Genomic DNA, 16772 nt, shown 5'->3' with positions numbered 1-16772 from the left:
TGTGTGGAGGTGTCCGTAACGCTGGCACTCACTGCCATGGTGTCACTCTGTTCATTTTCTGGGGAGATTTTTGAAGAATTATAATATTTAATAATGTTGTTGCTTCAGGTGATCAGAGAACATAAGCTCTAAAGAAAAAAAATATATTTAGCTTCTTGTTTAGGGATGACCTCAGGGAAAGGGTGGGCTCACAGCTCTTTTACATAGTGTTTATGGAACAGCATTCAGTCCAATCTCCAGGGGGTCCCAGGTGGCACAAGGAAAGTAAGTGACAAGTCTCACCAACATTTATAAGGTTACCCTTGTTGCCACAGATGAAGTGGCCCATAGTCCCTTCCTTAGTCTGATAGGTGTGGGGCACATTTAGGGGCCAGGACACGCAGTTGCCACTAAAATGGGAGAGAAACTCCCAGTCTAAGAGGGGAGGGCAGTTATTCTAGCCATCTAGCATCTTCTCTTCATCAAATCTCCTTGTTGCCTCTGCGCTCCACAGGTAGCCTCCTCCTTCTGATGTCCTTGTCCTCCTCTTAGGACTCAGTTAACTTCAGTGACTCTTTCCCTTGCTCAGGGGTATTTGCCACAACTTCTGTGTATGTGAGAAGCTGCACGTTGGCCCTAATACAGACTCCAGCTAGAATCTAAGCTGGAATATGGGCAGTTGAAACAGCACCTACCTACCTACCACCAGGTAGGGCAGAACATAGGGTAGGGGATGAGGGAGAGGCTGCTGTTGGCTGCCCTCCCATTCCATCTCCCCTTCCCACACCAGGAACTTCCCGGAAGGCCAGATCTCTTGATTGTCAAACAGGAAATCCTAGGGATGCTTTCCCCATCCTGGTAGAAACTGTTACCCTTATAATCTTTTCCTTCCGCTAATCTTAAAGAGTTTATAATCCTGTCCTGCCTGGAGTACTTGCTCTTTTTTGGATACTTGCTTGCTTTTTTTCTGATTTGAACCAGCTGGGACGGTTTATCCCCTAGCATAGCAATGAAAACCTGACAGGCAGGTCTCTAAGCAGACCTTCTCTAAACAGTGCCTTACTGTCTGCTGTTGCAACTGAATAGTTCAGCCTGCCTTTATGGCAGAATGAGTGAGCAGAACACAGGCAGGAAGCTTCTCTTGTTTCCAAGGCCTCTGGGGCTGTTCTTTCCTGGCTGTAAACTTAATTGCTTCCTGGGATGGTTCTGTCCAGCAGACCAGTACCCCTCCAGCTCCCACCTGTTTGGTCAACCAGGGCTACCAAAGCCTGCACTTCTGTTGTCCCATAGGCTTGGTGGATGAACATTACTTTGCCTTTGGCTCTGGCTAACATTGCCTGTGCCGGGGGACTGGCGGTGTCCGGGAGCGGGCGGTGGACACGTGGGACGGAAGAGGTGGTGAGAGGCCTCTGGGCCTTCTGTGCTGGTGGTGTTCATGATGAACCTTGTAGACTGGTTCACCACAGGGGCCTTGAGTGCCTGCAAAAGTCCTCGTGTTTCCTGAATGGGAGGTTAAGTCACCTTAGCCCCACAGAGGCCATTTCTGACCTGGTGTTTACTCGAATCCACTGTAGTTCTGACTCACCCTAGGACTGCTGGGTTTCATTGTTCCCCCTTCTCATCGGTTTTGTGACCAGTGTTGTAGGACAGCAATGCCTGCAAGTCTGTGTGAGCCCCTCCTTTTTTTCCCCCCAGCGGTGAGGAGGATTGCTTAATAATAAACACAGAAAGGGAATTTAAAAAAAGAAGAAAGGATTTTGCTCTAGGCTAGCTCTCGGCAAGGAAGTCTGAGCTGAGGAAGGCCTTTTAAATGGTAAGAATGCGTGTTTACCCATCTGCACACGCATCCCTCAGCTTCTAATGCATGGCGCCAGGTGCTTTGGTGACTTTCTTATCCTCAGTGTCCCTTTCTTGGAAGGTTGTTATTAGCGAGCCAACTAAAGCACAGCTTTTCAAATGGAACCTTAAGCAGCTCTTGAAATTTCGTCTTCAAGAAGTCTTTCCAGAATATACATGAAAATTTCCTCTGTGTCTGAGCATGGCAAGCCCGTGCATGATTCTCCTGTTTTCACCATGATCACTTTCCATATTTATCCTGTGAATATCGAGTCCTGACTACTTATTAGCCAGGTCCCACCCGCCCCGCAAACCCAGCCACGACCTTTCCCCAAATGTGGATAACTGCTAAGAAAAGAAGGGCAGAGAAAGATGGTTACTCCAATGTGGGAGGTCTGCACGAGCCACAGTGTGGTACCACCAGACGGGGGAGGAGCCAGCGTGTGTGGACAGTGACGTTACCCGCAGCGGCCTATACTCAGTCACAAGCCCTCGCTTCTCTCCCGCTAGTAACCTTCAACTGTGCTTTGATCAGGTGTGTGGTCAAGCCTCAGCACCATATCCAATCAGATTACTACCAAAATCACACATAGTATAAATCTATTCAGCTGTTATCCAGAGGAACTCTAAAATGAGGGAATAATGTGGAGGGTTACTTGCCATCTATTAAATCAGTTTACTTTGTATCTTTCTTTAGTAGCATTTTGTTTGGAACGAAATAATAATGTTAAGTTTTTTTTATTGAAATATGTTTGACATATAACATTGTATAAGTTGAAGGTACACAACATGTTGAGGCATTTGTATATTGTAATATTACCATTGTAGCGATAATTAGCATCTCTTTCATGTCACGTAATTACTGTTTCTTTTTAGGGGTTGGATTCAGATTTAGTCTTTTAGCAAGTTTGATTATAATATAATATTGTTGTCTGTATTCACTCTACCATGCACTGGCTCCCCAGGACTTACTGCTGTACTAGTTGTAAGTAAAATGTACTTTTTTTTTTTTTTTTAAGATTTTATTTGTCAGAGAGTGAGAGCACACAAGCCAGTGGGGAGCGGCAGGTAGAAGGAGAAGCAGGCTCCCCGCTGAGCAAGGAGCCCAGTGTGGGACTCAATCCCAGGACCCTGGCATCTTGACATGGGCCGAAGGCAGATGCTTAACCGACTGAGCCACCTAGGCGTCCCACAAGTAAACCATATTTTAACATGTGTCCCTGTAGGGTAAATTGGAGTAATATGACATGGAAGATAGTGGGGAGATGCAGATAAATTAGGAAATGAAAATCCCTAGTGCAAGTATGGATTTACTCCTGGTTTTGCTCTGAAAGGGACACATTTTCAATTTTCAAGTCTTTAAAATGAACTGCTGTGTTAAAGGCTTTTATGTGTCAGCACGTGTGTTCCCCCTGTTAGAGTTAGGCATCGTATTAGTTTTATATAAAGGATCCTTAAAATAACTGAGGCAGTGACCAAGAGCAGAGAGCCAGGTGGTGTTTCTATAGGATTTTTCTCCACAAAGATTACAAATGTCCTCTCTGCCACCTCTACCCTATCTCCTCAGTAAGGGAGAGGCCGAATGGATAATCCTGTTGATAGATTTTCTTGAACTGTGAGCTGAAATGCAGACTTTAAATAGAGAGTTCTAAGGTGTTAGGGAGGAAAGTGACATTGATTTATTTGTTCTGTTTTTGGCCAGCTTGAGAAACCTGTCCTGTCAGGTAATGAACAAACTGCTTTTATCCTAACTAGTGACTTGAAGAGAACGATTACTCATCCCATCATTACCGTTCCCCTGAGTCATCCAGGCTGGCTCATATTGGTTCCAAATGAATAAGAATCCCAGGCAGTGGACTCCAGGGCCAAGGTAGCTGTTTAGTAATATTAGTTATCTCCTTGAACAAGGAGTCGTGTTGCATCCTGGAAAAATACTTCATAAGTGTAGGTTTGCAGCCGTGCGTCTTTTTGAGGCCTTGGATTATCTGATAGGGTCAAAAGTGGCCATCCTGATGGTCAGTGTAAAATGATTCTGTGAATTACCAGATCTCCAGCCAGCCTGGTGTGGCTCTAAAGTGCAAAGATAGGGCGATGAAAATGGTGATTTGGGAGCACATTTTTTGGCCTGCTCCTTGTTCTTCTTCTTCTTCTTCTTCTTTTTTTTTTTTTTAAAGATTTTATTTATTTATTTGACAGAGAGAGAGAAATCACAAGTAGGCAGAGGCAGGCAGAGAGAGGGGGGGAAGCAGGTTCCCTGCTGAGCAGAGAGCCCAATGCGGAGCTCGATCCCAGGACCCTGAGATCATGACCTGAGCCGAAGGCAGAGGCTTAACCCACTGAGCCACCCAGGCGCCCTTAGCCTGTTCCTTCTTAGTAGCGCTGCAGGTTAAGCATATTCAGTGACGGTCTCAGTCAAGCCACTTTAAGGCCTTGTCCTTGTGATGGTGGAGAAAGCACCTTGACACTTAAGACTGGGGCATCCTAGATGGGTACCACTGCAAGGCAGCCGGAGTGTTTCCAGTTTACAGATACTACCTGTCTCCATACGGTGTCTCTGTTCTAGGCACTGCTCTCGGGTTCAGTTGTAGGTGATTCGGATGACAAATGAGACTGAATTGTCCCAGATCAAACTTGGATATATGTGTACTTGTGGAGATGAATATTGACTAGCATGCGTGTTTAGTTCCAGTTCACTCCGAAGTTCAGCTTATTTCTGAGTTCTTAGTATGAATATTCATTACAACTCTGGAGAAACTGAGTTTTGAGTCTTAACTTTTAAGACTTAGTGGAGCCATCACATGCTTATAGGAGCACTTGACATATAGAAGAGAGAAAGAAAATATTCAAGGTAAAAGGCTGAATGCAAGTCTGTGAGGTAGCTGAAAATCCTACCTCTTTTACAAATTCTTAACTAATCCTTCTGGGGTTTAAATAAAATCAACAGTTTGTCACCTTTCTCAGCCTTTCAGGCACTTGAAATGCATCATTAAACAATATCAGAATTCATCCAGGGCCCCTTAGACTGAGCTGCTTGGGGAAGGAGCCTTGCCTTCTTCATCCTGAATTCCTAGGACCAAGAAAAATAAGGACACCCCCTCCAACCCTGTTTTATAAATAGGTATATATGAAGTAATCAGTGGTCATGAAAATAAACCCGAGGCCCTGGCATTTGACAACATGTCCCATAGCGTCCGTGTTCAATGGGAACCCGAGCTGAGGTGGGGGGCAGCTGCTTGGGGATCCTTGGACAGGGCCAGCCTGGAAAGGCAATAATGCCTATGCATGCCCTGTGGCTGATGGACTTGAACCATTGCACCTGAGTCCTGTGTTGCAATAGGAAGGCTCAGCCTGACCAATGCTAAGGAAACAAACCCAGCTCTTTTATTACTCTCTACAACATTTATAGCCAAGTCCTATTCGATGCCCTTCTCCTTGGCATTCTGATAGTCATCTTAATGATTTATTTTCTTTTTCACAACCAAAAAACAAATAAAATATTTTATCACCTTTTGGGTAGACTTGATGTCTTTCTCTTCATTTCACCACTTTCTGGGTCTATAAAATTTCCCGTACCTTTCAGTTTTTATAAATCAAGGATAGGAATCCTGTTTTTCTCATTTCTTATGTGAAGCCTCCCCTTGCTTCCCAGGCCTCAGATTTTTTTTTTCCCCCTAAGAGGTTCTGTAGCCTCAAGCCTGTTGTTGTATGTGGTGGGGTGGGGGCAGAGTATGGGAAAAGGGAGAAAGAAAGGCCGCATGTTTGCAGTAACACATGAATTGCAGGGAAACATTTTAAATAGGAAAAAAGTATTTTTTCAGAGCTCCTCTCCTCTATTGAGAGGTATGAGAACATTAAAGCCATTGGTGAAGTGGTGGTTGTGCTGGTTTAAGAAGAAAATTCTCTACTACTGAAACTTGCTCTCTGATTTCTTCCCCAGATCTACAATAAAAACCAATGATGTGTGTGAGCACCCACAGCACTGTGATTACCCCTCTCTGTTCTGAATCGCAGGCCCACACCCCAGCTCCCTGCTGTATAGCTGGCAGGCTCAGCTTTTATACTCTTTCCCCTTTTGCTCCTTCCTGCCTCATTTTCTGTATGGCTGCTGACATTAAGGCGTCAGCAGCAGGATACTCAGACCAGTCATCATGAGCCACAAAAGCTACTGGACCACGTGTGGATTCCTAAGGGGCAGGCTCTTCTGGGGGAAGCAGTTTCCAGTCTCAGCTGACGCAGCATAGAGGGTGTTGAGTTTAGTGGAGCAACTGAGTGGTCTGAGATCTGTGTCTCTTGTCCCTCTGGTTCCTTCCCATCAGCTCCAGTAAGAACCAGAGAATTGGAATGCACTTCAGGGTCCTTGCTATCAAGGATCCTTCAAGGAGTTATGATTAGTTTTACAAGGAATGGAAGAGCACTCAAAGGAATAAGGCTTCCATTGATAAGTGTTCGGTGTCTCGATCCCAGATCCTGGTATGCATAGGCCCCTCTGTCTGCCACCATAACCTCTGGACTCCCACACCTGTGACTTGCACTTGGTCATATTAACTACTGCTTTTTTGCCCTTACCTTAGCTATTTGAGTCACAGACTTCCAAAGTATGTCTGATTCTTGGCTTTGGAGGGGCATTTAGGCTAATCAGGTGACTGGAGACAATTTCCAGGACTTGTCTGGTGGTTACTTATGTCCTAGCATGACGGCCAACCCATAGGTTCTACGGAAGGCAGTACAATTATCACCCTGAGGGAGGTCTCACCCAGTCCTGTAGGATCTGCACCCATTAGGATAGCACCTCTGCTTTAAACTAACAATAGCTCTTCTATGGTGAGACTTTGCTGTATACACATACCCACTACCCCTGTGCCTTAAGACGCCCAACCATCTTTACTTTGAAATGTCTGCTCTGCTTTCATCCTCAATCGAATTGTTTGGGGAGATTTGAAGTGGATCAGTTGAGCTGTGTTTGCGTTTTTCTGGAGCATGAAAGATAACATTTCCATTATTACATGTGGAGAGAGGAGGGAGCAAATGGGCAGCCCGGTTTTTAGATTACAAGGTGGAATTGGCAGCATTGGTAGTTTGAGAAACAGCCCCCAAGCATGGGAGCTGTGTAAATGCATTCCATACCATGTGGAGAGAATAAATTCAGGACCCCGCGACAGCAGTTTTCTTTACATGTATTTCTGACCCCTCCCCATTTGATGGGAAAGAGATTTCCTTTTTCTATTGTTGGGCCTCTGTTTCCATCCCATGTGTAGCCAGCTGGCTAAGATAGCAACTTGCAAAGCTGGATGGCCTCCTGTTTTTGGTGTGCTGGCAGGAGAGAGATGTTTGTTGTAATTGGGTACCTTAACTGTTCTTCCATCTGGCCATTTCCTCCTTCCTTTTACCCATTTTCACCTCATTTTTTTGGGGAGTCCATCAGGTTGCCTTTTCTGTGATAAACCGATGTGAATGACCCAGGGTGATGAAACAGCACATGCGTTGCTTTTTGGCTTTGAGGGCAGACATTTTGGGAGTCATTAGTAGCAGGAAGTTTTGCCATGGGATCCGGGAGGGGTTGGGATAGATGGCTGATGCTCCGAACAAACCTTCCGCCACGTCGGGCACGTCACGGTGCCTTCCCCAGGCTGAGACACTTCAGCGGGAGGTACACAGAGCCTGTTTGGAGGACTGAAAGTGTGGTTCTGCCAAATCCGCCATCCCAGCACGGAGAAAGCTCAGACGGTGTCAACTTCCTACACTGCCTGGAGCTCTCTCCTCCCTCCAAGAGTTTCTTGGACACCATCAAAAATGAAAACAAAACAAAACAAAACTGGAAGAGAACTAATGTTTATTGAGCACTTACTCTAGGCCAGGCATTGTGAAACACACTTTACAGTTAATTCACTTCCTTCTGTGTTTCTTACTGTTGATGTCTTACCACAGCCCTGCAATTTAAATTATGCCTTCGTGATTTACAGATGAGGAAACAGAGGCTCTAAGAAGTTTACCAACTCATTCAAGTTCATCCATTTCTCCCGGTGGTGAAGAGAACCTAAGCACAGGATCTGAACAAGGATTCCCTGGCTCCAGTTAAATCCAGAACACACTGCGCCTTGAGAATGTCTTGTGTTTTGCTGGGAGCTAGGGATTTAAGTAACTCTGGCTGAGAAGCAACTGGGCTTCCAGCGCAGTCTTTTAATGAAGCATGAAGTGTAGAGGCGGGTGGTTCCTTGTTTTTCCCTTTCTCGCTAGGCAGTGATGTGGGAGCTTTATTTAAATTGTAGAGTAGTATAAAGACAGCGTCTTGTCCCCGCTATGATCTAGAGGTCAGTGCAAAATTAACTCTGATTCTGATCATTTTACCCTCTCCTGCCCTTCTCCAATGAGACCAAACAGGGCTCCCTCTAGGTCCTGTTCTTTAGCCCATGACGGACCCCATGAGTGAGGAAACAATGCAGAAGCTAACCCCTATTCACACAGCAGAGTCTGTCAAAGTTAAAGGCTCCTCATCTCCACTGACTTCAGGCATTGGCAGCTAGCTCCCTTTGCTTTTGAAATTTTGTTTTCCTTTAAACTTGAGAAATGCCTTTAATGCTTTCTTCCTGATAGTAATACATTGTAGACATGATCTTCTAAGCCCAATGACTGTTTGATGAGGTCCCGGAAGCCCGGCGGTGGTGTACATTCCTCTTTCTTGGACAAAAGGTATATATCTCTGTACTTCCTGTAGCCAGTAAGTCTTGTCAATAAATCCATCAAAAGCCAGGCCAGTCGGCACGAGGCAGGCTTCCCACTTTCCCCAGTGGGATAAAGGGCAACCCTTTAGAGCTCCGTGGGATGGAAATTACTTTTCCTATCCAACTCTAGAATAAAAGTGTACATCTCAGGGTGTTCATTCTTGTCCGGCTATCTAGGGGTCGGGAGATGGTGATTTCTTCATTAGCCAGCTTGTAAATACCCAAGTTTGGAGGTCAGGAAAGAGAGTTCCAGCTGTGCCTTGTGATTTTGGAATCACTGACTGGTGACAGGTGAGAGAGGGGTGCAGGGGACCTACTTCCCCTTCCCACACAGATGCTCAGGGCCGTGGTTCAGAACAATTCAAAGGGAGATTTGTGCATCTAGTTACTGGACTGGGGTTCGGAGAGACTTACTTGATCCTGGGACAATTATGGGTCTTCAGTTGGGATTAGAAAGCTCTGCAGTTATGTGGCTGACTTTCAAAGGCACCAGGAGATATTTTACCAAGGCCACCCATCTCAGTAACCGTCCGTGAGCAGACCGTGCCCATAACTGCTTCATATTGTATGGTCCCGAGCTTTCATGGCAAAGTGCTCATGAAGCACAGAGAGCTGCATTACATGTTCTAAGGGGATTTTATATTTTGGACAGGGGTGCATTAAAATAACAGGCTCTGTTGCTCAGATCAGCACACATGCCACCAACATCATTTTTTCCCCCAGATTTCCAACTGGGATCTACTTCTCTTTGGAGTGTTGGTGAGTGCTGGAAAGGTCATTTTGATTTGTTATTTTTTTAAGTGGGCATTCTGAGTATGGAGGCGTTAATCAATTCCCAGAACACTCTTGTTAATTCATAACTTACAGCCCCTTTTGGAAATGTCTCCTGACACTAATGTCATTGCAAGCAAAGTCACAGTTCTCTCAGGATCCTCCACCCTGAAATGGTCCTGCAGGGGAAAGCTCCTCTAGCACTGCTGGATTATATACCATCTGTGTTTGCTCCAGTTTTCCTAAATTTACAATCAGTAGTATAGTTACTTTAGGGGTTCCTTTAGTTAGGTTAGGTAATACACAAAACTGGTAAGAAATAGTTGAACCTAAGTTAAAATGGAAAAAGCTCTATCTTCAGTAGCCATTTTCTACAAAATTCTGTCACCATTTTTTTTTTAAAGTAGTCTCCACACCCAGCATGGAGCCCAGTGCAGGGCTTGAACTCATAACCCCGAGATCAAGCCCTGAGCTGAAATCAAGAGTTGGATGCTTAACTGACTGAGTCACCCAGGCGCCCCCAGTTCTATCACTTTTATTTATTTTCCTTGACAATAAGAGAATTGTAACTACCAGAACTGTAAAGTCTGTCCTTTTGTGCCTGGCATGAAGGTGGATTCTGGTCTGTTGAAGTTTTCTCTGGGAAGATTTAATCAGTGTGTGCTGTCAAAGAAGAGAAATGTTCCAGCTTTGGTGAAGACACTTGGTCTGTCTTGATGAACACAGTTAAAGTGACGTTAGGCCCTGTGTGAGAAAGTGAGGGGAATACTTTTTATGATTAGAAAACAAAAAGACAGATTTACTAGGAGCTCTGCTGGCCCTTCTGAACTTCCTGATCTAGCAAGCACTGCAGGAACAGGTACAGTGTTGTGTGCTCTTGTACATGTGAAAGCAGCGGGTTTAAGGATTCTCTGCTTCTGGATCATAATTCTTCTTAACCGTGGAAATTCCAAACCTGTAGTCCTTCTTGATCATCCTTAGGGCACACACATCCCTTGTCTTAAGGTGGCTTTTTTTGGGTGGTGGTGGTCGGTTGGTTTTTTGTTGTGGGGTATGGGGGGCGGCTAGCTTTAGATAGTCTTCAAAAGGTGACTAAAGGTAGGGTGTCCGGGTGGCTCAGTCAGTTGAGTGTCTGCCTTTGGCGCTGGTCACGATCTTAGGGTCCTAGGATTGAGCCCCGCATCGGGCTCCCCACACAGTGGTGAGTCTGCTTCTCCCTCTGTCTCTGTGATCTCTCTCCCTCTGTGATTTGCTCTCTCTAAAATAAATAAAATCTCTTTAAAAAGGTTGGGGGGAACAGAAGGGAAGGAAAAGGAAAAACAAGCAAATATTGAAATATGAATGAGTTGGAGAAAAGTTATTAAGCAGGCCCTTTGCTTAAGTTTCATTCGTTGGTGGGAGGCTCTCCATGGGAACAAGCTGCTGCAGCTCTGGCTCAGCCTGGCCATGTGTGTCTCCACGTGTCCCTGTCACTGCCCTTGCTGCCTGTGCTGGCCTCCTGTGGGCCACGGGGACGGCTCTGCCCTAGGCACAGTAAAGGGCCTGAGGGAAGCCTGTGTGTGAAAGGCCATGGAGTGAGTTTTGTTTGGTGAGTTCTCAGTTGCCCCAATTCTTCTCCCCCACACCCTCAGCCTTATGAAGGTCAGATTAGCAAACGTAATTGTGTGTAAAATTGACAAAATCGTGTCAAGGTACAGAGCGTAAATGTGATGATTTGATATTTGTAGCCATCATGAGGTGATGACCACAATCTAGTCAGTTAATCCCTCCATTGTGACCTCACAGTTACTTTTTTTTTTTTCCCCCTTTTTTGGTGAAAACAGTTAAAATTGACTCTTGGTCAGTATGTACTGCAGTATGATCAACTCTGGTCACCACACTCTACATTACAGTCGAGAACTTATTTCTCTTATCACTGGAAGTTGGCGCCCTTGGACCAGCATCTCCCCATTTCCTTATCCAATCCCCCGCCCCCAGTTCTGGCAAACAACCACCATTCTACTCTCTGGTTCTATCATTTTGACTTTTTTAGGTTCCACATGTAAGTGATGACATACAAGATTTGTCTATATTTCTGGCTTATTTCACTTAGCAGAATCCTTCCACTTCCATTCATGTTGTCACAAAGAGCAGGATTTCTTTTTTATGGGTGAATAATATTCCGTGCATATACACCAAGAAAACCACATTTTTTTCCTTCATTCATCCATTGATGGACACTTTGGTTGTTTCCTGATCTTGGCTGGGGTGAATAATGCTGCAATAAATGTAGGAGAGCAGATGCCTCTACAAGGAAATGATTTCATTTCTTTTGAATATATTCCCAGAAGGAGAATTACTGGGTCCTATGGGAGTTCTGTCTTTAATTTTTTGAGGAACCTCCATACTGCTTTCCATGGGGGCTGAGCCAATTTGCATTTCCATCAAGAGTACATAAGGGTTCCTTTTTCTGTACATCCTCATGACTCTGGTGATCTCTTATCTTTTTGATGAAAGCCACTCTAGCAGGTGCGAGGTGATATCTCATTATGGTTTTGATTTGTATTTCCCCAATGACCCATTTTCTTAATTGGAGTATTTGGTGTTTTGCTGTTGAGTTGTAGGAGTTTCTTATATATTTTGGATATTAATCCCTTAGCAGACATTGGTTTGCAAATGTTTTCTCCCATTCTATAGACTGCCTTTTCATTTTGTTGATTGTTTTCTTTGCTGTGCAAAAATGCCCCTCAGGTGGCCTCCTTGACCTGTGACCTTGGAGAAGGCACTGCATGGGCCTTTTTCTGCTGCTTTCTCTGAGCTTGAGATTAGACTAGATCAATGGCTTTTCAGATGTTTCAAGCTGTGGACCCCTTTACCCACATGAAGTGTTGTGATCTATTGATAAAAGCAATTTTGCAAAATCTGACCTATTCTCGTTTAAGTGTGTGTGAGCGACCCAGAGTTCCCCCTACCCCACTCAAATCCCCTTCATCTACTGGAACTCCAACAGACCTCCGGTCCACCCCCAGCTCTCTTGATAACAGAATGCAGAAAGTCACACTAATAGAAGGCCTAAAAATGGAGGTGATTTTACCTTTGTCAATCCTGAAGACAGCATATTTTACAAATTTTAAGTCAACCAGCCTAAAATGACTTAATCCATCATAAATTTGAAAGCATCAATCATTCTTCTCTTTTATATGCCCTGTTCCTTATCACCCAAGTATTTTTAGCTTTGCTGTTGTTCAGTGATGTATAAACAAATGTGGATGATGAATTCTGGAAAGCATACCTACCTCAACATTTCAGAACTATGCTGGCCCTTTGCTACCCTCTCCTGGATTCCAGAAACCCTGACTCTCTGCTTCCCCTCCTCCCACCCCTCTAACCCTCAACTATACAAATACCATATCAACTTTCTTAACCTCTGTATTTATCATGTCCGTCTCTTTCACAAAATAGCCCCATTGTTTGAAAAACCAAAACTCAGTTCCTGACACTGACTTTCTGAAAGTTCCATGATTGTTTAATTTTCTTTCAAACCCTATTCCCTGCTTTGTTCTAATATAATTCCATTTCAGTAAGTTATTCTCTCCCTCATCTCTGCCTCCAAGCCTGTGGTCATGCTCTTTGCCCATCTCTCTTCCTTTCCCCATAAAGACCCTTCATCCTTTCTGTTGCCTACCTATATCCTCTATAGCTCACCCCTCATGTCCTTCCATGCTCCCTCTTCTCCCTCCCATGCGACTCGGCAAGGAGGCAATGTGGGGTGGTAACAAAATCACACAACAGGACTACTATCCTGGGATTTTCCCACTTATTTGCAAGATGCCCTTCGCTAAGCCTCTTTGGGTCTCCGTTTCCTCATCTGTAAAGTGGGGTTAATAAGATATTATCTCCCTTGCCTACCTCACCATGCATTGTACAAATTAAGAGAAGAGTTATATGTGAATGCACTTTGTCTAATTAAAGACCTCATTTTTCAGGTTTTGCTCTTACATAGTAGTAAGGTGGTATTATTCCTTATTGTCTCCTCCTAGAGCACTTGTTTTCATTACTAATCAAACTCAGCCCTGTCCTTGCTGCAGTCATTTCACATGTGATACCGAGTCTGGCCAGTTTAGGTTAAAGATATTTCCTAAATTTAAAAAGTTGACTTCAATACAACTTTACAGTGTTTCTCACAGTGCTGATCCCATATTAGGTAGCTCGTGGGGATTTGTTTAATAGAATTTTGATCTCCGATGTTTTCTAAGAACTGACCATTTTTGGTGTGCTAGCTATAGAGGTCACTTAATTATCAGAAGGGAGACTGGGCTTCTGGCATCCTCTCAAAATAAGACTAAAATTGTAAGAATTTCGAATGGATGTGGAAGGCCTTAGAAACAGGCTAACTATATTATCTGAGTGACATATTCTCCTGAAGATTGATTTGAGGCAGAAGTCTGGTTCTGGGACCAGTTGTAGTGGGTCTGGCAGTCAGTCCTTGGTCAGCATAGCCTTTTAAAAACTCTGGATGCGAACTATGGAAAGAGTCAAGATGCCCTTCAACAGACAAATGGATAAAGAAGATATGGTCTATATATACATTGGAGTATTATACCTCCATCAGAAAGGATGAATACCCAACTTTTGTATCAACATGGACAGGACTGGAGGAGATTATGCTGAGTGAAATAAGTCAAGCAGAGAGAGTCAAATTATCATATGGTTTCACTTACTTGTGGAGCATAAGGAATAACACGGAGGACATGGGGAGATGGAGAGGAGAAGTGAGTTGGGAGAAATCACAGGGGGAGACAAACCATGAGAGACTGTGGACTCTGAGAAACAAACAGAGTTTTGGAGAGGAGCGGGGTGGGGGATTGGGTGAACCTGGTGGTGGGTATTAAGGAGGGCACGTATTGCATGGAGCACTGGGTGTGGTGCATAAACAACGAATCTTGGAACACTGAAAAAAAAATTACCAACCCCCCCCCCCAAAGCAAAAAACCAATCTCTGGATGCTCATAATGAGTAAGGAGAAGCTTCCAGTGAGTGAGGGACTTCAGAACCGCACTGGGATTCACCGAGGAGGCCATGTCTGTCCAAAATAGCAAAAGAGGGCGTTGCAGGCTTCAGATGATGTCTTTTAGCAGCTCACATGACTTTGCAGCCAACTTTTTCCGAGTCAAGTATGTTCCAGGAAAGTAAGTTCTTATGTTATATTGTTAAGAATGAGTGCTCTTGGGGCGCCTGGGTGGCTCAGTGGGTTAAGCTGCTGCCTTCGGCTCAGGTCATGATCCCAGAGTCCTGGGATCGAGTCCCGCATCGGGCTCGCTGCTCAGCAGGAAGCCTGCTTCCCTTCCTCTCTCTCTGCCTGCCTCTCTGCCTACTTGTGATCTCTCTCTGTCAAATAAATAAATAAAATCTAAAAAAAAAAAAAAAAAAAAAAAAAAAAGAGTGAGTGCTCTTAGTGTCTCCGTAAGTGGATGGCAAATACTTCTTCGTGTACGTAAAAATTACTTCATTTTGAATCCTAGGGAAAGATACCATTTTTTTAGATGACTAGAATGCCTTCAGGAAGATAAGGTGGGCATGCTGTGATAAACTCTGAGGGGGCGGGCGGGGGCATGCCAGGTAGCGCCGGGTGCATCTTACTACACTGGAGGCTTAATTTGGGCTAAACTGGCCATCGGTAAAACTTGATTTTCCCCCTTTCGGGCTTGACTTACCTAGGGTATCGAATGCTTCTGGAAGAGCTGAACTTGTTGCAGGTGAAGTTGCTGAGTCAAGCGTAGGGACATGGGAGCTCTAAATTTCTTGGAAATCCTCAAAGTACCAGGCTATCCAATTCCTAGTTTAGGCTGTGGAGACAGTGTTAATCTGCACCCATTCGTTTATTCTGGGGATATATGCAGAAAATCTTCTCCAGCCTGCTTTTTTAAAAAAAATTTTTTTTTTTTTTTTTTTAAGAAAAAAAGTTTTTCCTGGGCATTTCCTCTACTTGGCCAAACTAAACGTACATAGATCTGTTCTTTTCAGATTTGCTTGTTTCTCGGGTCCTCCCTACATGGTTTCAGCGTAAATAATATGCCTCCTTCCCTACTACAAGCTGTAGGAATCACTAGCATTTTAGAAAAGTAAAGGTGGGGGGCTTCTGGGAGGCGCAGTCGGTTAAGTATCCAACTCTTGATTTCGGCTCTGGTTGTGATCTCAGGGTTATGAGATTGAGCCCTGGGTTGGGAATCTGGGCTCAGCAGGGAGTCTGCCTGAGTTCCTCTCACGAGCTCTCTGCTCCTCCACCACTCAGGCTTACACACGAACTCTCAAATAAATCTTAAAAGTAAAGGTGGTAGCGTTAGTAACACTTCATAATCCATTGTTTCCATAGCAACTGGCACATGTTTGCTGTCTGTACATGAGCAGCTTTTATCACTATATTCAGACCACTTTAGGGCATGGACCAAGTCTTAAATTTTTATTTCTGATTCCTCGTATGGTACACAGTAGGTGTTCAAGAATGCTTATTAAATGAATAAAAGGAGTGTACATATTTTTGTGTGGATATACGTGTGTGTGTGTATGCATTTTCTTTTTTTTTTTTTTAAGATTTTTATTTATTTGACAGACAGATCACAAGTAGGCAGAGAGGCAGGCAAAGAGAGACAGGAGGTGGAGGCAGGCTCCCTGCTGAGCAGAGAGCCCAATGTAAGGCTCCATCCTAGGACCCTGGGATCATGACCCGAGCCGAAGGCAAAGGCTTTAACCACTGAGCCACCCAGGCGCCCCTGCATTTTCCATTTAAAAAGTTTGATTAATACTTTCTTAGCTAAGAAAAACCCCCCAAATAAATGTGGGTTGATGATATCAAAACATGACACTTCTAACCCAGTGTTCAATGTAATTACCTACATGAAAGGAAGCCTAATAAATGAGGACTCCATCATGCGGCTATGCTGCAGCTGCAGGACGTTGCCAGATTTTCGTAGATTTGTCTGCAGGGCCCAGTGAACCCAGACCCAGAGGAATTCTTGTGACAGCTCTCTCAACTCTCCATCATGAGTTACCATTGCCAAAAGCTATAGGAAGATAAGCAAAAGCCTAAGCAGGGTAGCAATATTTAAATATACAACCATCCTGTAGCTCTTATTTAGCTAGGAGACTCCAGAGGTTCTGGAATTTTCCTTGAAGGTGTTCATAAGCAAATCAAGCTTATTAGAATGTTGATTATTCTTGCCACTACTTTTTTCCTGATGAAAGTTCCTGATTGGATGTCAGTTTGGTCTTCTGTCTCCTTCTTATATATACTTGAACCCTTAACTGTTTCGAGTTCATGGTGAGAATCAGATGATGTTTGCTGTAAAGTATGTACGGAGCACTGGCCATGTCTTTTCTACATTCTCACTTTAGTGTAGCATATAAGGTACACATACCCTATGCAAGTATTTTTTTCTTATCAAATCCATTGTCTCATGAAATGATCCTTAACATAAAATGGGACTCACA

The 16772-nt window shown here is 44.2% G+C and overlaps 1 protein-coding gene across 8 annotated transcripts in view; it reads left to right on the top strand.

The window, feature by feature from the left end:
• The window catches only part of LYPD6B (LY6/PLAUR domain containing 6B), a 178128-nt gene that overhangs the window by 130166 nt on the left and 31190 nt on the right, over positions 1 to 16772 (top strand). The window contains exon 3 of one of the 8 annotated variants that reach the window (XM_047723290.1): positions 8420 to 8502. The exons of the other annotated variants lie outside the window; for them this stretch is intronic. The gene's annotated coding sequence lies outside the window, so the exon portion shown is untranslated. The remainder of the gene's footprint in view (positions 1 to 8419; positions 8503 to 16772) is intronic. 8 annotated transcript variants of the gene reach the window in all.

The sequence above is a fragment of the Lutra lutra genome, chromosome 3 (genome assembly GCF_902655055.1).
Source record: "Lutra lutra chromosome 3, mLutLut1.2, whole genome shotgun sequence".
NCBI classification, from domain to species: Eukaryota; Metazoa; Chordata; class Mammalia; order Carnivora; family Mustelidae; genus Lutra; species Lutra lutra.
Note: the sequence above shows the minus strand (reverse complement) of the source record. Positions and strands in the feature narration are given on the sequence as shown.